The following is a 22,728-nucleotide window of genomic DNA, read 5'->3' on the forward strand; positions in this document are numbered from 1 at the left end:
CAGTCACTCTTATACTACTGCGGTTAGTTTACCGTCGGGTAGTGTAGGTACCTGCTAAGTAGGGTTCACCTTGACGTGGTAGAAGGCTTATAATTCCTTGGCCAATGGATTAGACTAAGAACCCTTATGTTATGTTTAGTTTCGCTGCACCTTGCTGTTTCTGGCACTATGCCTTTAAGGAGGCTGGACGTCCTCCAAGAAGCAATTCCCTTGTGGATGTTACCTTGTGCTCTGGACATTCCTCCCCGGCTCCTTCCATGTTCCTGTTCATGTCCTAGTTCCTGGTTTCCGTTTCCAGACTTCTGTGCTGAAGCGTTGACTTCCCGCAACCCCTGCGGTGGTGCCTGAGAACGCGCGCATTCCCGCTCTGCTGTCAGAGCATGCGCGCACATGCAGCTGGATCACTCGTGTCTGAGCCAGGCACCGCACCTCCGGACGCATCACGCATTCTCATGCGCGCGGCGCGGTCACGTGACTACGTACGCCGATCCCCAGCTGCGCGGCAACTTACTCCCTTCGTATCCCCGGCGGCCTCCTCACCTAGCTATCAGGTCCCTTCCCTTTCCCTGCGCTTGTGAGGAGAGCACAAGCGTGACACAGGCACAACGTATCACAATTACGTTTCTTTATTCTACAAAATGTCCAAAAAGGCACCTACTGTAGAAGATGGGATTGAAAGAAAACCCTACTGGGCATCCCATTACCGAAGAAGATGAAAAAATATAACCATCTTGGTTGCTTCTTTTAAGGCTCTGACCTTGTGTAACTTTGAGTGAGGGCAGAAGCTTTCTATCATTTACTGCAGAGATTTACCGACATGGCTGGGTAGGTTTAGGCACAGACGATCCTAAGCAGGCCTATGGGTACTTAATGTTAACCCGACTTTTGGTCCATTGCTAAGTGGCAGCGCTAAGTGGCAGCGCTATGATCAGGAGTTCTGTCAATGCAACTATTAAATGTTCCTATTCCTAACCTGCTTATGCTCGTCAATGTTTACTACTGTGCATCGGCTGACTGCATTATTCTAATGTGTGTGTGTGTGTGTGTGTATATATATATATATATATATTCTGTAATAATAAACTTTATTCATCCATGAATTATAAGATTATTGGCAGTTTTCCTGTGAGTGCCTTGGATGACTTTGGAGCATCTGCTTCATATTTAGTGCACTCAATATGTTTAGGAGGAGTTACATTATTAAAACGAAATCTTTGAAATGTAGGATATCTTTCATTTATACGGACCATTGTCACCGTTATTTCCCAAAATAATACACTTAAAAATTAAATGTGACAAAAAACGTACAACCAAAAAATACATAATTTAAAGTAAAAATCCTGGCTTTAAAAAAAAAATTTTTTTTTTTTTTTTTAATACAGTATTCAAACTGTGGGGGGTCATCCTCTGGAGTACAACTGTGCTATTTTCAGCTGAGGGGCACAACCGGTCTGAAGATTCTTCTAGTTTTAGGTGCCTTTTTTCAAATCCAAATAGACGCAAAACCACAGGCCAAAAGGGAGCCGCACGGTGGATTCCTATTGGACAACTAGGGTGACACATTTATCCTTTTTGTTGCCCTAATGACATACCTGGTATAGCACAGGCCCTGGCATGCTGGAGGCCTTATTAACTTACCCAGTGTACTAGGGGATGATTGGATGAACGGTCCATTGGAGCGGTCCATCTCGTCAAAACAGAACTGGAGCTCCCTCCACATTAATTTTCTCCAGTCAGGGGCTGTCGCGGCCATGTAATCACTACTGAAGCCAACACTTGGCCGCCATTGTCGTAAGTCCAGCAGGAAAAATATTAAATAACCAGGAAGTGTACCAAACCTAAAACTCTCTCAGGAACGGGGTGGGGGAACACATCGCTGAAAATACAGCAGTAAAAACCCCCTCCCTACCCCCCCCCCCCCCCCACGCCAGGTTGAAAAAAATCCATTCCTGTTTTGAACAGGATTGCTGCTTTAACATTTAAAATAAAAATTCCCACAAAATACTATAATTTACGCTTTTGGTAGATCACCAGCATTGCGCACGGTGTATGGCTTACTGAGAGCCTTTAATGTACAGGTATGTCTCCGTAGGTTTTATTGCTGTATATACTTTATTCTAAATTGTTGAAATAATAATTAAGACGCACACTGCAGAGGTGCTGCAGTCAACTGCTCTCACTATTACAAAGTGACTCTTCAGGACTGCGCCAATGGTTATATGCCCGACAGAAGCTCAGGAACCAATGCTCAAGATGTAAACATATGTGCATCTACACAATCTCCCATTCTCAATAAATAAATAAATATATATATATATATATATATATATACACACACCCACACGTGTGGGGGCATATATATATATATATATATATATATATATACACACACACATATACATATATATATATATATATATATACACACATATACACACACACACCCACACGTGTGGGGATATATATATATATATGTGTGTGTATGTATATATATATATATATATATATATATATATATACACATATACATACACACACACAGTATACATAGCCAGCCCCCGATATATTATATATATATATATATATATATATATATATATATATATATTAGGGCCGGCTGGGTAGATTTGCTGCAAGTTGGCACACGTCATGCATCCCGACAACAAATGTACCAAAGTCGGTGCAATCCCATGCAGCCTATCGTAAGATATGTCAGCACTACTGTAAACCTCTCCGCTTTTTTCTTTATTGCGTTTATCATCTCCTTATGAGAAAAGTGAAACGAGAGAGAGAAAGAAAGAGACATTTGTAAAGGAGCCAGGTTTCTGCTCTGTTCAATTCCAATTATGGCTGCACAGCAAAAGCAAACAGTCACACAAGCTTATTGGCAGTGCTCGCTCTAGGGGCCTAGCATTTCTAGCACGCCTTTTAGATGTGGAACAGGAAGGGCAGCGATTGCTTTCTGTGCCTAATCCGCCCTTTGCGACCCAACATGCCAAGTGAATTTCATATAAATCGTCTCCGTCCCTTCCTGTTCCTGGTTCTCAGCAAAGAAAGTTGACACCGAGCTATCAGCAAAAGCAGTGCTTTAAAGGAATGTGTTCTCATTCATTTATTCTGCTGGCTGTGTGTTCTCATTAATATTGCATGAACATGGCATAATTACAGTAGGCGTTATTACCCTAACTAATCCAATATACAGTTACTATTTACAAGATATCAAAATGCATCTATAAACAGAACTGTCATCCACAAATCTTTATTTGATTTCAACAAACAGTTCAGTAGATGACGCAATAAAAAGTGATGGAAGATTAAATAGATTATAAAGTGTCCTAAAAATATTTACATATGGCAGTCAGATTAGGATATATATATATATATATATATATATATATATATATATATATATATATATATATATATATACACACACACACACACACATACACATAAATGAATAGACGATATATATATATATATATATATATATATATATATATATATATATATATATATATATATAATGGAGATTTGGAAAAGGGGTACTTCACATATGCATTTTTATTTAAATTCCGATTGTATTAATAAAATAACTTAACCGGTTAAGAGTGAGGACAGATTAACTATGAAATTAAGTTGACTGCATCACTTTAAATACTCGATTTGGACACACAAGCGCTTAGCAAACACACTGATGTGTTCTATGCACATGAAAACCCGTGTGGTTTTGTACAAAACCAAAACCAAAAATAATCTGAAGCCCCCCGATTGATGTTATTTTGTACTTCAGGAAAGCTCAAGCCATTTGTGCTTGTCTGTGCACTATGATATTCAAGGACTTCGGTAAACAACACACATGGTACAGTATGCAGCACACTGCAGCAAACTCTTATTACATTCAGGGACACTAACAATCCTCTTACCTTGCTCAGTTGCAGCTACCCTTCTTCTCTATGTAGCCACAGCTACTGTAATGTACTTCAGACACGATAGCATCTTTGCCAATGCACTATTGAGCGATAATTCGCAGAAGAACCATCACTACACCCTTCTTTCCCTCTCTTCTTTGGCACACTTAGAAATGCTTTGCCCTTCCAAGGGATTTTCCCATCAGATGATAAAGCAGCGAAATGGCTTGAACAGTGTCGATGGAATACTGCAGCCCTGCCTTCCCATCCCACCCAGCCTACAGCAACCAATTAAATGCAAGTTCGTAAGATCTGCCTTCTCTGCACTGGCTAAGTAATTATGATTGACACTGAAGCACAGCAGCAGCAGCAGCAGCAGCAATGTGCAAAAACAACAGTGCATCCATACTGCTGGAAACAGTATGTCCTTTACACAGCCTCAGTCATCCACACAAGGATCAGGATGTAGCATTTGATTCTCTTAACGGAGTCACTGAGAAGTGCTTTCTATAACAGATCTTAAGATGCAGTTTTCCATGGTAGTATGAGATTATGATTCAATGATGAGAAATCATGATGAAAGATGGTTTCTCTGCCAAGGTGCTGCAGTGACATCACAGGCAGCTCAAAGAGTAAGTTCCCTGGGCTGTCATTGGAACCTCAAGGGGAAAGCAACCAGTTCTGTGCTATTTCAGTGTCCTCTACTAGTCTCTCGGAGCTCTTCCATGTCCCTCTATTTCCAATTAGATGTACCTGTGTATAGCCAAATCAATTCCCTTTCCTCCTGATGCTCCCAGGCATTCTTTTTCTCCCTTACTCCACTGAAGAGGCACAAAAGCACAGAGTTCTCTGTAGTTATGTCATCATGACCGTAAAAAATGCTAGTCACGATTTGTCTTCCATTCAAAGCTTCGGTTACACCTGGAGTACTGTATCTCTACATTATTTGCACTTTTTTTACAAAACGATGTGTTTTTGCAATTATTTATCTGATTTGGATCATATAGTATTATTATTTTCTGCATGTACAGAAATGATGTCTGCTTTAGCCACATCGTTATTAAACTCTAGCGCTTTCTGCAAAAAAATTATTTATGACAACTACAAAAGACAACATTGTAGGTTTCCAGATATAGCAATACGAGGCAGAAGCCGGGAAACAAATGGAATATAAAAGTCTGCAATGTCCTGCTCTTCGTGTGAGCAATGTGATAAATGCCTTAACTAAAATAATTTTGTAGCCAGATAAACCACTGAAAATACACATCACTGTGAAGACACAAATTCATTTTAGGGCACAAAAAATGCAACTAAACCAAAGGTTGTGTATAGCCTAATAGAAAAAATAAATCAAATAAACTCAAAAAAAGAAGTACACCAAATCAGTAGGCTGTTCTAAACTGTATAGCTATGAATACAATTGGGAAATTTCCCTGAACTAACAGGTTTGCAAATGTAGCATGGCTGGCCCAGACTGCTTCGTCCATCAGGTCGCGCTGATGTAGGTTACGAGCGCGCCAGGCACCCCATCGCGTGGGGCCTTAGCCAAAGGCCTCGTCTAGGTTGGCGCTGAGCGGGTGGGCCAGAGCATGCTCGGCGCTTAGCTGCTTGCAGAGCAAGCAAATTTGAATTTGTCGCTCAAGCGCGTCACGTGAGCGGTTCGCCCAATGAGGGTGAACTAGCTCCGTGACGTCGTGGCCGCGCCCCCAGACGAGCCTTGCCGGCCATGAATCGCCCGGCCGAGCAGGACGCATCAACCGTGCGCCAGCTCCCTGCCTGGCCGCATCTATAGTATTTGGGGCAGGGCTCACTTTCCTAATGTGCCCCTTTATGTTTTGGCACTTATTTTAGCTAGAACAAACAATGTGGAGCTAAAGTCACTAATAAATTAATATAAAAAAGTATTGAAGTATTGAAAAATTGATTTCAATTAATCTGTATTGAATATCAGAATGTTAACACAGAAACAAAATGTCAAATGATTATAAATAAATGCAATTTTAGCATACAAAAAGAGGTACAAAAAGTGGTACATTCAAGTAATATAATCATTACGTGAAAATAACCTCATCAAATATATAAAGCAAGTTCCAGCCTGACACCTTAGGTTTGTCATATAGTACGCGCTAGTGCACGTGCGGGCGCCCGGCATTGCGTTTGCACATGGCATGTGCATTTAGTTGCTACAGCGCAAGCGGTGATGTGCGCGGCTAAGGGGCGTGGCTCTGACATAACAACGTTAGGCCGCGCTGTGATGGGCTCCCAGCGTGAAACTACAAATTTCTTGTATTTTCACAGATCTGTAGCGCCAACGCTCACGGACGTGCGCGCGCGTCTCAAGTATAGCAACTGCAGGCTCACACCCTGCAATTATTATTGACGCGCGCCCGCGCGCACTATATTACTAGCCTTAGGAAGGAGACTCAACGTTTCAGGCTACAAAACGCTCTTTGTCAAGAACATTATTTTAGCTTAGTTTGCAGCTATGAACTGTAAATAAATATATGCATGTAATGAAGGATAAGTGCCCACATCTGATTGACATGTCCTACGGTGTGCTTCACTTTCAACAAATCTTGCCATTCATATAAATCAATATTTATTTATTTATAAAAGGTTTTACCAGGAAGTCATACATTGAGAGTTACCTCTCGTTTTCAAGTATGTCCTGGGCATAGTTAATATGACAAATAATACATGGTTACAAATACAGTTACATAAATGAACAGGGTATACATTATATACAATACATTGCATGCACAGTTAGAGAAGGTTTATGTAACAGTTACAGACCAGATTAAAATGTGAGACAGCTTTAGTTTTGAAAGAACTTAAACTGGTGGTGGCTGTGAGAGTCTCCGGTAGGTTGTTCCAGTTTTGGGGTGCACGGTAAGAGAAGGAGGAGCGGCCGGATACTTTGGTGAGCCTTGGGACCATGAACAGTCTTTTGGAGTCAGATCTCAGATGATAAGTGCTGCATGTGGTAGGGGTGAGGAGCTTGTTCAGATAGGTGGGTAGCTTGCCCAGAAAGTATTTGAAGGCAAGACAGGAAAGGTGAACTTTGCGCCTAGACTCTAGTGATGACCAATCTAGTTCTTTGAGCATTTCGCAGTGATGTGTGTTGTAGTTGCATTGGAGAACGAGACGACAAATTGAATTGTAGAGGGTGTCAAGTTTGTCAAGGTGGATTTGGGGTGCCGAGCCATATACTATGTCTCCATAGTCGATAATTGGCATTAGCATCTGCTGTGCGATACGCTTTCTGACCAGCAGGCTTAGGGAGGATTTGTTCCTGTAAAGTACACCTAGTTTGGCAAAGGTCTTGGTTGTCAGGGTATCAATGTGCATCCCGAATGTTAAGTGGGAGTCAAACCATATGCCCAGGTATTTAAAACTAGTAACAGGAGTTAGGGTGGTGTTAGCGTTGGTTCTGATCTGGAGCTCAGTCACTGGAAGCTTTAAAAATGTAGTCTTGGTCCCAAATACCATTGTTGCAGTCTTGTCGGTGTTTAAAAACAGTTTGTTTTGGGAAATCCAGTTTTCGAGTCTCAAAAAGTCAGACTGAAGTATGTGTTCAAGGTCAGAGAGGCTATGGCTGTGTGCATACACTGGCGACACGTTTTATTGAAGCACGGCTAGCACCGCAAGCCGGGGGATGCCCCGGCGTGCTAGCCGCACTCCCTCAGCGTGCCGCGCATCACCGATGCACCCGAGGGAGCCCTGGTGTCCCGCGATGTGGGGGACGGCGGCAGGGGGTTCCGGGGGACCCGGCGGACCCGGCAGCGGGAGGGAGAAAGCCCCGATCGGAGGGCGCTCCTCCGCTGCTTCGGCGCGCGCCCGGCACCCTCCGGGGCGCGCCAGGTTACTGCTGCGGCCGAGAACGGGCAAATGCTCGAATAAACTCGGCCGCAGCAGTATAGGATTGTGTCATCTGCATACATGTGTATTGAGGCTTCCTTACAAGCTGTGGGAAGATTATAGGGCACCTGCTGAACATTTATTACATTTATCACTGGTCAGCATAATGGACAGACCTAGAAAACATGGGATCAGTGTTAAATGTAAATAGTTAGAGTTAGACCACCTTACACTGCTGGCACAAAGTGGACTGCACATTGCAAAGTGCCAATGTCTACCTTTGAAAGAATTTGGATTGCTTTAGTGTTCCATCAGAAAAAATTCGACGAACAAGAATGCATGGCTTAAAAGCACTAGAGATAGTTAAACTACTTGTGTCGATTAAATAAATGGTATATCTGTAGCTTTTAAGGTGTTCTGGTGAGATTTATTTTCCATTTGCCTTGCTGTGGCCAACTACCAGCCGAAGTGCAGCATGCGGTTCTAGAAGGTTCACCTATGACCCACATCACCTTTTTTAATTGTGCAGTCCCTTCTAGGAATAAGGACAGAACGGTGGCATGTTTACTAGATTTACTGACTGACATTTACACCGTAAACAAAAGCGTTGTTTTTTTTTTTAATACAATCTATATGGGGAGTTTTTTGAGATAAGACTTTTTTTTCCAGTGCTCAAAGCCACAGGTAAATTGTTCTTTTTGCTGTTTGTTTGCAGTGTCATTATAATGCCATCATTAGTCAAACAGTTTAGCATAAGCAGCTAAAATGCTTGAATTCAGAGGACCAGGAGAAAATACATTTGTAGTCATTTTAAGTAAAACAGCTACTTTAAAAGTGATTGTATCTTTCAAAGGATGCCAATAGATTTTTTTTTTTTCCATTTTAAGTACATTTTACAGTTTTTTCAAAATTTTCCCAAAAGCACTTTTAACCTAGCTATTTTCTTTTGGCAAACATAGCTGATTTTTCTCACATTTAACAATAGTCCGGAATGTGGCTGCAGTGTACCAAATACAGAAGAATTTACAATGCATCTGATCTCAGTTTCGCTATTAGAGAGGGTTGGGGTTCCTTACAATGCATCTGATCTCAGTTTCGCTATTAGAGAGGGTTGGGGTTCCTTACAATGCATCTGATCTAAGACACGCTATTAGAGAGGGTTGGGGTTCCTTACAATGCATCTGATCTCAGACACGCTATTAGAGAGGGTTGGGGTTCCTTACAATGCATCTGAAATCAGACACGCTATTAGAGAGGGTTGGGGTTCCTTACAATGCATCTGATCTCAGACACGCTATTAGAGAGGGTTGGGGCAGTCTAGGACGTTTGGACGTTTAGGGCTGCATGGCACCTTTCCGCCTAACATCTCGCCTCCGTTCGCATCTACCTGTCATCTTAAAAGGGCACCTCGCGCATGTCTGCCCCAACTTTAAAGGGCACCTCGTGTGCCCACAACCAAAGCACCTTTTTAAATTTCACTTGCGCCGTGGGAAATGAAAAAATGTGCCCTGGCTTCTGGCACGGTCACGCTCACAAATGGCATCGGAGCGCTAGCCACACATGGTGCCCTTTAAAGATGGCGGTGGCGGCCTCCCCTTAATGATACTCAATAAAGATATAAAGGTATTAAATAGCCAGTTCACTAAATTCATGTGGAATGGCAGAAAACATAGGATTTGTTTGGACAAGTTTCACTTACCTAAACAATATGGAGGAATGTCATTCCCAAATGTCAAACTGGTTAATAAAATTGCAGTATTTCTATATGCTGGGGAATGGATACTAAAAAAAAATGTAAGTTACACAAATGATAGCTTGGAAAAAGAACGTATTTTTTACATGTGAAAAACACCCCCCTCCCTACAGAACTAAAACTAAAAGATAATATTTAGAAATACAGCCAAAGCGTGAAAAAAGATCCCACTAAACGAAATACTTACCTCTCCAGGGAAACTCACAATATGAGCCGGGGGTGACAAATCAACATTTCAAAATGTGGGGGAAGAAAGGGATAACGCAGGTTAAAGATATGCTGGATTAGCTGAGGCAAGTAAAGACGTTTGATCAGATGAAACAACAATTTGAATGACCAAACTCACACTTACAGTATTCGCCTATCTTCAAGCTGGACACTATGTGAATGTGGTGATACACACACACAAGACTATTTGGGCAAAAAATACAAAAGACTCAGCTATACATTTGATGAACTCCATAAAATGTTAGCAAAACGTTTTATATAATCAAATTCTAATGGTTAATGCAGAAAAAGTTTGGGGAAAGACATGCCAAATTTGGAAGAAAGATTTCCCCTAAGACATCCGCGATTAATAAGATCTCTAAACATCAGGAAGCAAATTTAAAAACCTTAAGTGGAGTGATAATGCAGGAAACATATATCAAGGTGTTAAATAGGGCCTATATTTCACCCTGGCAAATGAGATATGCCTGTAAAGAGGAACTGGGAGTATGCGCAAAATGTGGCTCAGAAAAAGCAAACCTAAAACGCTGCTTCTGGGAATGTGGGAAAAGAAAACATTTCTGGAATAAAGTGGTACTGTACAATTTATACGAAACTTTTTTAAACTTGATCTATGCATTGAAGCCAGATGGATTATTATTGGGAAACTTTGAAAACATAAGTGAGAAACAAAGAAGTTGAGTTCCAAAATTGATAATTATAATAAGTTCCATTGGCAAAAAGTGTATCTTTAAAAGATTGGTTACAACAAAAAAGTACCCAAAATATCAGACATACAAAGAGAACTATTGAAGTTAATTTATTTTGATAAGAGACACATATTCAGATATAGAAAAAGGCTCAACAAAATTCTTAAGGAAATGGGAAACCTACTTGAATTACTTACTCTGGAACAAAAGGAAAAAATAATACAAATTTCGAAGGTACAGAATGTGTCATCTTGAAGAGCAGAAAGAGAAAGCAAACTGATAATATATATATTACATTATTTGCTATTTATACATACTGTAGTGTCCACGGTTATTCTAACACAAACCAATCGCCAAAAAGACCCAGGTACACCCAGATACACGCTGGATACATGCCTTAAATTTGCCTTAAACTAGACCCAGCATTTCTGCATTGATTAATGGCCCATCAGATTAACAGCGGGGGTCCCTGCTGTGTTAATCCGATGGGTCATTAGTCAATGCAGAAATGCCTTAAACTTGCCTTAAACTTGCCTTGCCAGGTTACACCCAGCACATACCCAGAATGTAACCGGGCTAGTTTAAGGCAAGCTTCAGAATACTCGTGGTCACACACAAAAACAATTAAGTAGCGCTATAGTGTCTTAATATATGTGTAAAGGAGTGAATAAGTTAAATAGTGTACTTTAAGTTATGTAATTGAATCAAAAACAGTGTTAATCACTATTATAGACTAAAGCTGTTAAATTCCGGGCATTATTGAAATCCCTGCTCTCTGATTGGATACTTCCCTGAATTTTAACCAATCAGTAATGGCCCGGAATTTTTGGCACCCAGCCAAGTTTTTCAGCCAATCAGCTTTCAGTTCTCATTCACAAAGAGGGAGATCAGTTCTCAGACAGGGGAGGTGATTGGACAGGTTGCAGCAGCAAGGAACTAACTCCTCCCCCACCCTGCCTGCAGAGAGCTCTGCACAGGAGAGTGAGGGGAAAGGTTTGTGTCTGTCTGCTGTGTGTTTTGTGGGTGTAAAGGGGGTCAGCAGTGTTTTACTGGTGTGTGTGTGTGTGTCTTCCGTTGGTGTGTTTTGTGGGTGTAGAGGGGGCAGCAGGGTTTTGTTGGTGTGTGTCTGCCGTGTGTGTTTTGTAGGTGTAGGGGGCCCTGCAGTATGTGTGTCTTCAGTGTATTTTGTGGGTGGAGGAGGGGTGCAGAGTGTTTTGTGTGTGTGTGTCTGCTGTATGTGGGTTTACAGGGGGCTGCTGTGGGTGTAGGGAGGGGGCTGCTGGTGTGTTTTGTGTATGTAGAGGTGTCAGAGTCTGTTTTGTTGGTTTGTGTGTGTCTACAGTGTGTGTTTTGTGGGTGCAGAGGGGGGCTGCAGTGTGTGTTTTGTGGGTGGAGGAGGGGTGCAGACTGTTTTGCGTGTTGGCCTGCAGTGTGTGGATTTACAGAAGGCTGCAGTGGGTATAGAGGGGGGCTGCTGGTGTTTTTGTTTTGTGGATGTAGAGGGGGCAGCATTCTGTTTTGTTTGTGTGTGTCTGCAGTGTGTTTTGTGGGTGTAGAGGGGGCTGGAGTGTGTGGGTGTCAGTGAGTGTAGAGGGTGGAGGAGGGTTGCAGTGTGTGTTTTGGTGTGTGTGTCTGCAGTTTTATGGGTTTACACGGGGCTGCAGTGTGTGTTTCTGTGTTTGTGGGTGTAGAGGGGGGGCTGCTGTGTGTGTTGTGTGTGTGTTTTGTGAGTGTAGAGGGTGGAGGAGGGCTGCAGTGTGTTTTGTGTGTGTAGTAGAGGAGGGGGGCTGCAGAGTGTGTTTGTGTATGTGTGGATAGATATATAGATAGATAGATAGATAGATAGATAGATAGATAGATAGATAGATAGATAGATAGATAGATAGATAGGAGAGAGAGAGAGAGAGAGAGAGAGAGACCTGTGTGTATGTACAATTTCCTCTTAATAACCTTGCAGTAAAAGCATAAGAATGTAGACAATGCTGATAAAAATCAATATGACTACAAAAGTGGATCTTTTTTATAAAAAAAACAAAAAAAAACTAGGTGTGAGATCACAGCATTATGGAAACAGTTGGAGATTCCAAACATTCCCAAGATTCGTAACAGAATTTGGTTTGTCTGCCAGATGGAAAAGTTGACGAGTTTGGTCAACGGCTCTGGCACTACATTTTTAAAAGTGTGGCTACCCTGGCTAACCCAAACGGATATCCCTGGGGTGAGAATAGCTACAATTATGCTGTAATAGGACAAAATGTGTTCTCCCTTGAGAGGTGAAGATGTATGATATATGTTATTAAACCAACATGGGATGGTGTCGGTCAAGTAGGCAGAGGTTAGGGAAGAACCCACACAGGGGACATGATCCGGGGCATACCTTTCTGGCGGCGCCAAGCACCGGCTCCAAAGTACCTAAGACGGTTGCATCGGGAGGACATTTACCTATGATCCGGTATAAATTATCTGGAGACCTCCCGTGAGCCGGTAACTGGACTCGCTATATACTCCGATTGGTGACGTCACAATGACAGAGATGTATCTCTCAAATGCTTTTTTATCCTGTTCTCTTGTGAGTCCATGTCCAAGAGAGCGTTTATCTTTTTTGTTTTATTAAACGTATTATTACGGTATTATGCTATGGAGCTTGCGCTTCTTTTTCTTTATATAACAATATAACAATGCATTTGGCGCAATGAGATACATATATAATGAGGTTCTGATGGTTGATAGGCTATATATGAGGAAAGGGCATCAAAAGACAAAGATACCAGTAATAACTATAGTAGAGCTAAAACGCTGCTCAATAGCACATGTATAAGTACAGGAAAAAATAGGTCACAAATTTAAATAAAGTGATTCCTCTCATTCCTATCACAGAACAAATAGTCCCACAAAAGGTCTCTTGTATAGAGTCTTATGATCCAGAAAAAATCCAAACATCTATGAGTGTGAAACACCCAAAACAAAACTAGCTAGACTGACTCCTCACATAAAGGAGACTGTTGTCACACTGTCTTTCCAAAGTAGCAACTTCAGATGACTCAAAATCCTCCCGATCTACCAGATCTCTGTAATAGATCTAGGAGGAAGCTTCTATTGTTGAAAACAGGAGAGTGTCTGTTGAAGCATAATTACCGGGCTTGAGAAGTGACTTTGGCTTTTACTGGAACCCTCCGGGTAGTTGGCACTCCAATGATGTTTCGGTGCTCTATAGGTCGACCCATGGCTCCCTCCGGTACACGGAAGCTCTCCAGCCCTCTGTCACGTGATCACCCGTCTGCTTTTCTCCCGGCAATGTCTCACTCACTTCAGGCAGGGAAGAAAAAAGTATGGAGACGGCTTGGAACGGCTCATGATCCAAAGCATACCACATCATCTGTAAAACATGGTGGAGGCAGTGTGATGGCATGGGCATGCATGGCTTCCAATGGCATTGGGTCACTAGTGTTTATTGATGATGTGACAGAAGACAGAAGCAGCCGGATGAATTCTGAAGTGTATAGGGATATATTGTCTGCTCATATTCAGCCAAATTCAGCGAAGTTGATTGGACAGCGCTTCACTTTACAGATGGACAATGACCCAAAACATACTGCGAAAGCAACCCAGGAGTTTTTTAAGGCAAAGAAGTGGAATATTCTGCAATGGCCGAGTCAATCACCTGATCTCAACCCGATCGAGCATGCATTTCCCTTGCTGAAGACAAAACTTAAGGCAGAAAGACCCACGAACAAACAACAACTGAAGACAGCTGCCGTAAAGGACTGGCAAAGCATCACAAAGGAGGAAACCCAGTGTTTGGTGATGTCCATGCGTTCCAGACTTCAAGCAGTCATTGCCTGCAAAGGATTCTCGACAAAGTATTAAAAATGAACATTTTATTTATGATTGTGTTAATTTGTCCAATTACATTTGAGCCCCTGAAATAAGGGGACTGTGTATGAAAATGGTTGCAATTTCTAAACGTTTCATACAATATTTTAGTTCAACCCCTTGAATTAAAGCTGAAAGTCTGCACTTCTATTGCACCTCGGTTGTTTCATTTCAAATCCATTGTGGTGGCGTACAAAGCCAAAATTATGAAAATTGTGTCTACCTCCTGGAGAGTGTTCTTCATTTGGCTGGATGTTGTGAAGGGGTTTTTCTTTACCATGGAAAGGATCCTACGATCATCCACCACTGTTGTCTTCCGTGGACGTCCAGGCCTTTTTGTGTTGGTTTGGCCACTCCTAATGTTCCTGCTATTCCGCTGATGGATTTTCTTTTTTTTTGCAGCCTAAGGATGCCCTGTTTCACTTGCATTGATAGCTCCTTTGACCGCATGTTGTGGGTTCACAGCAACAGCTTCCAAATGTGAATGCTACACCTGGAATCAACTCCAGACCTTTTACCTGCATAATTGAAGATGAAATAACGAAGGAATAGCCCACACCTGTCCATGAAACAGCTTTTGAGTCAATTGTCCAATTACTTTTGATGCCTTGAAAAAGAGGGGGCTACATATTAAAGAGATGTCATTCCTAAACCCTTCGTCCAATTTGGATGTGAATACCCTCAAATTAAAGCTGATAGACTGTACTTTAAGCCCATTTTCATTATTAAACTGTAACTTGAATTTATTTTGGTACACAGCCAAAATAACAAAACTTGTATCAGTGTCCAATTATTTCCGGACCTAACTGTATGTCTATTTTTAGTTACGTTTTGTCTTGAATTGTAATTTGAGGTCATGTATGCATGATATCTTAATGTAAGATCTATTAAGATTGTCTATGTATAATTTTTTTTTTAATGTAAAAATGTAATGTATGAAACAAAAAACGGTTGTGGGGAAAAGATAGAAACAATGGGGACAGGGGAGATCCGTGCAGTGATGCAAAATGACCTTTAAAGATGGAGGCGGGGGCACGCAAGGTGCCGGTGCCCTTTAAAGATTGTGGCAGGGGAGCATGAGGAACCTTCTAAAGATGACAGTGAACGTAGATGAGATGTGAAGAGGCGAGTGGTGTGAGGTGCCCTTTAAAGATGGCAGAGAGGTGCCCTGTCGTGAGTTGTGCCAGTGTCGACAGGTGTGGCGGAGGAGTGCCAGCGGCAGTATGGTTGCGGCCAAACGTCCCCGACCAAATGTTCTATTCCAGGGTTGGGGTTCCTTACCTCATCATCATATCACAGACGCGCTATTAGAGAGGGTTGGGGGATCCTTACCATGCATCTGACCACAGATGCGCTATTAGAGAGAGTTGGGGTTCCTTACAATGCATCTGATCTGAGAAGCGTTATTAGACAGGGTCGGGATTCCGCAGAATTTCACAATATAATTATAGGGTTCCTTAACCAAAAAAAGGTTGGAAACCACTGTGCTAGTGTCATGATAATGTTACTTTATAGATTACTAGTAAAACATAACCTTGAGCACTGTATTCAGTTCTGGAGATCATTGGCCATGTTTACTAAGCAGTTTTTTTTTTTGCCATGAGGCAACTCCCAGCACTGGAAGACACCTTACAACCCATGCAAGGTCACCTCAAAAAGCATATCAAAATAATAGAGGTGCTGTAGTGCACAAAAATATCTAATAAATTAATGCTTTGCTACAACAAAATGTAACAAGAAAGGCTCAAGGACGTCAATATGTACGTTTTATTTTTTCTGGGAGAAATAAGGGTATCTTTCCAATACATCAAGGGTATCAGCAAGGTACACGGTGGAAGCATTGTTCAGAGAAATGAATGGCAGAACAAGAGATCATAGGAAGGGATGCTAGGAGAAATATGATGAAGTACTTCTACACTTTAGGGCAGATGACTCATGGAGCAGCCTTCTAGGAGAGGTGGTGGAAACTAATGTTGGGACATTTTTCAAAACTGTTTGGACACAATGATATCCTAAATGTGAAAAATGGCAGTGTTCAAATAGGGTCTGAGTTTTCACAGCGAGTAGGAAAATGGTCAGAGAAGGAAGCTGGTTCTTATCTGCCAGCAACTTCTGTTTCTTTGCTGAATATTTTATTTAAACTAAAGAAAGCATTTTAGCTTTAAAGCAGCAATACTGATTAGCCTTTAATTTAAAAAAAATTATTACAGGTTTGAAAAGGGGCTCTGTTAACCCTGTTAATTTCAGCTCCGGGGAACCCCTGCTTCCGGAGATACTTACCTCCGTAGTGGAGTCAGGATTTCTGCATCCAGAGAAATAGTGTGTCATCTAATGTCGGCTTTAAAAAGCCCACGTGATGCGGGCCAATAGGAAGCCATGATGTCATCTGGTACAGCATCCTATTGGCCCGCGTGACATGGGGCTTTAAACTCAGCAGAGGTACCGGCTCCCACTACAGAGGTGTCTCTGGAAGAAGGGGGTCCAGAGATGAAATTAACAGGTTTCCGCTCCGGAGACCCCGCTTCAATAATGTACTAAAAAAAGATATATATATATTTTAAATGCTAAGCCGTATTACTGCTTTAACTTGTGACCCTGGAAAATAGGTTCATGAAGCTCCTACAGAAATGTGAGGGCTGCTTTTGTGAAACTTCCATTAGCTTAGGTTACCCACTATTGCCACAGTCTATGCTTTCAACCGGATGAGGCCAATGCAGAGAACACAATGCACTATTGTTGAGTAGAGAGACTAATTCAGACACAGAAAATGGTTTGTTTGATAATGGAAGTATTGTTGGGTTAAACCCCTAAGCGCTAGAGGGGACTGCAACAAACTGCAATGCACCAAAAAGGATACATAGAAACCTGAATAAACACACAGATCACATTCTTGCAGCAGTGAAGCACCATTTGTAATACAAAAAAAAAAGAAATTAAAAACATTTAAAGTTGCTTTGAGTCATTTAATATAGAAAAAAAGTGTTAGTTCTTCAAAGATTAATTTTTACAGTGTTCCCAACCAACACTCACAGTAGAACTTTTATGAAATAGGTTTTATATTGTTAAACAATTGTTGATCAGTTTCAAATAGAAAAATACACAAGAAAGCATCAATCCTACATTCAATGACAATATTTAGTACATTACTTTATATTTTTTATTCATAAGTATTGGTCATTTAGCTTAATACTTTGACCAAAACATTTTAAGCCTGCAACCATGTAAAGGTAACCCCATTTCGGCAAGTCCTACACTACCAGTTTTATACTGCGTGTTCTGTATTTCTTCCTTCAATGCATAGAGAAAAGAGGAACTAAAACAATACTTTATCCAACAGCATGGGATGCGTTACATGTATGCAGTACCTAAGGAGTTAAATATAATATATTTGACATAAATAAATAAATATATATATACACAATGTAGTGGGTTTGGGTTTTGCGCTTGCTTGGACAGTGTTTGTCAGTTTAAAATAGTGCCTGAATCAAAATGTTGACGTAACAGTAGCTAGCTTAGCTCATGAAAGCATGTAGTCTATGTTCTCTGTTGAAAACGGTAGCCCTATTAAATTGTTGAAAGAAATTGATTGTGTGAAGCATGCAATTACAACTCGTTCAAAAACGTGCTGACTGTGGTGAAGACAGTTCTACTGATCCCTGTTCACACGGCTGCTGCAGAATGAAGCTTCTCTTTGATGGGGGAAAAAAACGAATGATTGGAAAGTTGGCTTCCGTTCATATATCATTTATGACTTGGGCCTTTATTCAATATGCTGTGAAGCTGCTTCTCCATGGCAAGGAAGCCTCAGAGTCCCACTCACTTGAATGGTGCTTAGAGGCTGTACTGCCATGAAGGAGCTTCACAGAGTATTGAACTAGGGCAACATTTCTGCATCTGGTAACCAGATCACAGTCCTGAAAGTGCCATGTCTTCATGCTACAAACAAGACCTTCTGCACGAGCCAACGGATCCGTAAATCTGCATGTGGCTGCCAATAACATTGGTGATGATGTTGAAGATAAAACAGAATGTGTTTAAGAAAGAGGATCATGTCAAGATTCTGCTGGGCATGTACTTTCTCTGGCTGTGTGGTCCGGTGAGCATGACATTTATTTATGCAAATGAATTCTTCTAGCGCAGTAAATCTAGGTTGCTGGCTTTGATACCATCTCAACTTTTTTTTTTTTTTAAAGTACTTTATATGGTAGTTCTCTAATAACGGGTTAAATAAAAAATGTTGTTAGATTATTTTGCCAGGAAATATATAAACACACATGCACATTTTGTTTTCTAGTATGCTCTGTGCTCCAATACAGAGACACCTGCTACGATAAAACAGAATTAACTGTACATTTCCAGACCGGAAGCGGGTTTCAAGAGAAGCAAAATCCACACAGATTAGTTATGCATCTGAGTACTCCTGCCTCTCTTACACTTCCAATCTCACAAATGACATTGGAAATGCCTAATAAAATCATTGAGATAGGAGTCTTCCCAACATTTAAGTACATACAGTTTTTGTACATATCGTCGTTGTAGAGGTAAAACGCATGAAGTGAATTTTGGGCAAAAACTCACTAAATGCACTTCCCGACTTGGAATTTCTAGATATTTCTATTGAAAAGTCATTAAAGACACCTAATCTTCAGAATTTGTCATATAAAAATACCTTCCCTATTAAATACAGAAGTTTTCCTGTCAAAAAGAACATTTAATCGCCTTTTCCTCAGTACTCAAAGAGTGTAGTTAATGACTTTTACCTCTACAACAACGACATACAGTGTAAACATTTTGAGAATACAATTTAACTAACTATACTATCTTTAAATACATGTGTAGACCTCCTTGCCCGGCTCTAAATGAGTTTACATCGAGTTGAACTATATACATGGCAGAGCTCAGCCTCTCATACCAGTTCAGGGTGCTGGGTTGGTGCAGGCTGGCCGTGGATATGCAGATAGAATAAGGATGGTTGCCAGGAACTTTTATAATACAAAGAAGAGCATTATTTATATCTGTTTATAAGGCTCGGTATACAAAGACAGACTTCATGTCAGACATATTAATGGGTTGCAAATCATAAAGTTACGCTGTGCTTCTTCCCCTGGTAGTTCTCACTCCTACGTTGGGGGGGGGGGGGGGGGGTACTTATGCTCGTTTCCCTCAGTATTGGTTCGATTGGTAATGTCCTGCATAGCGTCAATAATTCCTCATCTCAAGAGGACCCCGCAGGGAATACACTCTACTTTCTGGGATCAGTGTCCTATTACTGTGTACTGTATACTTTGTTCATGCACATTGGATCAAGAGTTTACTAAGAACCTTCCGGTAAGGCTGATTCAATTATGCTCCGGAGCTACTACACTGAGAACTCCTAACAAGTAAACACACTCTAGACAGACTAGTACTGAGGCCTGTGTGAACCTATCTGTAGAGCTGGTCCTGTTGCACTCTGAAATCCCCCTCATGGAGGACTGTAGCATGCATGCTTCATTTTCTGTAAATCACGGGTTTCACCTTGGACATATCTTGGGGCCTTACGTGACAAAACACTGTTCCTGGCTAGAACATACTGTAATAAATGGGGTTTTCTTGCATACTCACGGATATTCCTGTAAACTATATACACTGAGGCTCCTACACCCCATTCCTCCAGGAACCCCCATCCTGAACCATCTCCTTCTTTTATATATCTTCCATGACATCCCTGTCTCCAGTCAGCAGTGGGTGGAGCTTAATACTTGCTGATTCACCCATGCCCCATATAATAGGTCATTCCATAGGGGGTTAAACTTAAAAGGACATTAAGCTGCTATAAAATAAAGGGATGATGGACTAAATACAGAAATCCCTGAGAAAGCCATCACGTTGGATTTTGAATGGGATACTAAGAACAGATACCGTACCAATGAGCAGCGACAATCTATGATTTCTCAAATGGCAGGAGGAGCAAACCGTGGAAGTTCATTGTACCAGCAGGAACACAGTGATGCGTCTGAACTAAAGCTGCCAAAGGAAAAATCGAGGTGGGATGCGGGTGTCATTCAAATTACCCAAAGGATTTTTTAATCTGAGACATCTTGTAAGTGCATTACTTTGTTTATTGCATGTCTTTTTAAATAAAAAGTTTTACAATATGTGCTTTCCCAATCTGTGATCTGTTTGAGGAGGTGAAAGTTAGAAGTTTGTCGTCTGGAACCTACCAAATCGCTTACATTGACATACTGTACCACGCTTGATTTAAACTTAGGAAATATGAGTGTATCCACTAGGGTTGGCCAATGAACCAGTATTATAGTAATACTGCGATAATACAAAATGATGGTATGGCGATACAGATATGTACCGATATATCATGGTATTACTGTATGCCTGGTTGGTGGTGTGCACGAACGATACGTGTATCCTTCCTTCCTGCTCCAGAGTTCAATATCATGTTGTATCTTCTCCCTGCTTCTATCTGGCGGGAAGTAAGGGTGGAAGGCAGGAGAAAGGAGCCAATTGTCATACGTCTCAGAGACTGAAAGGAAGTCTGAAAGGCGCAGAAGTAGGTGAAATTGGAAACTGTCCCCAGGACTTCCCCCAGCGATCCAGTCAGACACCCCCCCCTCGACTGATCCCCCGACTCCTGCTGTCCTTGGACACCCCCCCCCCCCTCCAGTCATCCCCCGACTCATGCTATCCCCGGACTCCCCCCTCCAGTGATCTCCATTACTCCGAGATTTTCATTAGACAAGAAAATTGTGTTTACAACTAGCGACAGCGTCACGTGGGTCCGTGATAACCGTGATAGGGCAGAGTTTCTCAAGCCAATCATAGAGAAGGAAATAGCAGCCAATCAGCGTGCAGATGAGGATGTTACGTCCCGACGCAGAGATTCATTGAGTGGCGAGACCGCAGACCACAGACCGTGGCTTTCACACGTGCACGTGCCACCACCCCGCCAGGCGCGCGTGCAACAGTGAGTACTGTGGCTGTAGCCTTATGATGGCTTGTTACTTTGGCCACCCCAAGTCTACTGTAAACAACTGTGTGCATTCTATTTCACAAAAAGAGGAGGCGTAAAATGATGATGGCACTTGTGTTTTATGGTCCTTCTGCCAACCTCAAACATATAACATTATTCAAGATAAGAAAAGACCATAATAAAAAGAGAAATGTAAAAACAGAGACTCTTCAGAAAGATTTTGGCACATGGTTACAGTATGCTGCTTGTCTTCACAGTCTAGAATGTTTCTTGGAAAAAAAAGGGGAGAAGTGTGGACAGCGCTAATGCTAAAATTGAAAATAGTATTAATATTATTATTACAGTGATTACTAAGGAAACTTCACTTGGAAGGTGAGGCTGCCGAGGCAAAAAGTGATCAACACAAATCAACAAAACCAAATAGTAAAAACAGAAAGCCGGCACCTCCAAGAATATATAGTGAGTGAATTCTGACCAAATAGAGAGTCCAATTGGGGATGGTAAGCAATCCTGAGGGGAATCTTCAATTAAGTTTTAGAGTGGCGAAGGGAGAGGGAGCACATCTTCCCAGAGGTAAAGGTGACAACAGTATCCAAACCCCCTTTAGATTCAGTGCTTCTAGGCAGCAAGAAAAAAAGAAAAAACGATGTAGAGGACAGAAAGGAGGTAGTAGCAGACGAAATAGAGATAGGGGAAGCCATGTAGAATATCAGAATATCTTTAACATCAGCAAATATTCACTGTCTGATGTTGAGAAAAAAGTATTGGGTAAGGGTCTAACATTCGCACCTGTTTGTGGGCCAAATAGCTTTAACATCTATATAGATGTACAAAAGTTTGCGAGAAAATTGGCACTAAAGAAATATTTAATTAATGACACCATCAGTAGCATTAGTAATCAAACTATTCCCACCCAAAACGACCAGACTTTAAGAATTTCCCCTCCCAAAACTTTTAAGAAGAGTTCTACTTTTAACCCTAAACATGTACAGGGACATTTCGTCAACACCTTCATAGACTTGGTCACTCACGATCTAGAGGTTTCTAGTCGTAACTTTAAGATTCGAAAAGACAATTTGAACCAACAGGGAAAAATGGCTTTGGTTCAGTTGGAAAAAAACGAATCTATAGTGATCAAATCAGCGGACAAAGATGGAGGTATAGTGGTGATGGACAAAGACTATTATATCCAACAATCAAAGAGACTACTTGATGACATCACCCCATACCTCCCATTGCCCGCTGATCCCACATCTCAATTCCTTGCTGAACTTACCTCACTTCTGAATCGTGGGCTGGCAAATATGGCAATCACACAGGATGAATATGACTTTTTGAACATGATTCATCCCCGCATTCCCTTGTTTTATACCATTCCCAAAATTAATAAGAACTTACAAGAACCACCAGGTAGACATATCATATCCGGCATTGGTTCATTAACCTCCA

At 41.4% G+C, this 22,728-nt stretch overlaps 1 protein-coding gene across 16 annotated transcripts in view; it reads right to left on the minus strand.

Annotated features, from left to right (window-relative positions):
- MBNL2 (muscleblind like splicing regulator 2) overlaps positions 1–22,728 on the minus strand; it is a 188,050-nt gene that overhangs the window by 93,543 nt on the left and 71,779 nt on the right. Inside the window, exon 2 of one of the 16 annotated variants that reach the window (XM_075590829.1) lies at positions 13,575–13,815. The exons of 14 other annotated variants lie outside the window; for them this stretch is intronic. The gene's annotated coding sequence lies outside the window, so the exon portion shown is untranslated. Of the gene's footprint in view, positions 1–3,926; positions 4,173–13,574; positions 13,816–22,728 lie in introns of those variants that run through there. One more of the 16 variants, XM_075590828.1, reaches the window with a different exon arrangement.

This window comes from Ascaphus truei, chromosome 3 (assembly GCF_040206685.1).
Source record: "Ascaphus truei isolate aAscTru1 chromosome 3, aAscTru1.hap1, whole genome shotgun sequence".
NCBI lineage: Eukaryota > Metazoa > Chordata > Amphibia > Anura > Ascaphidae > Ascaphus > Ascaphus truei.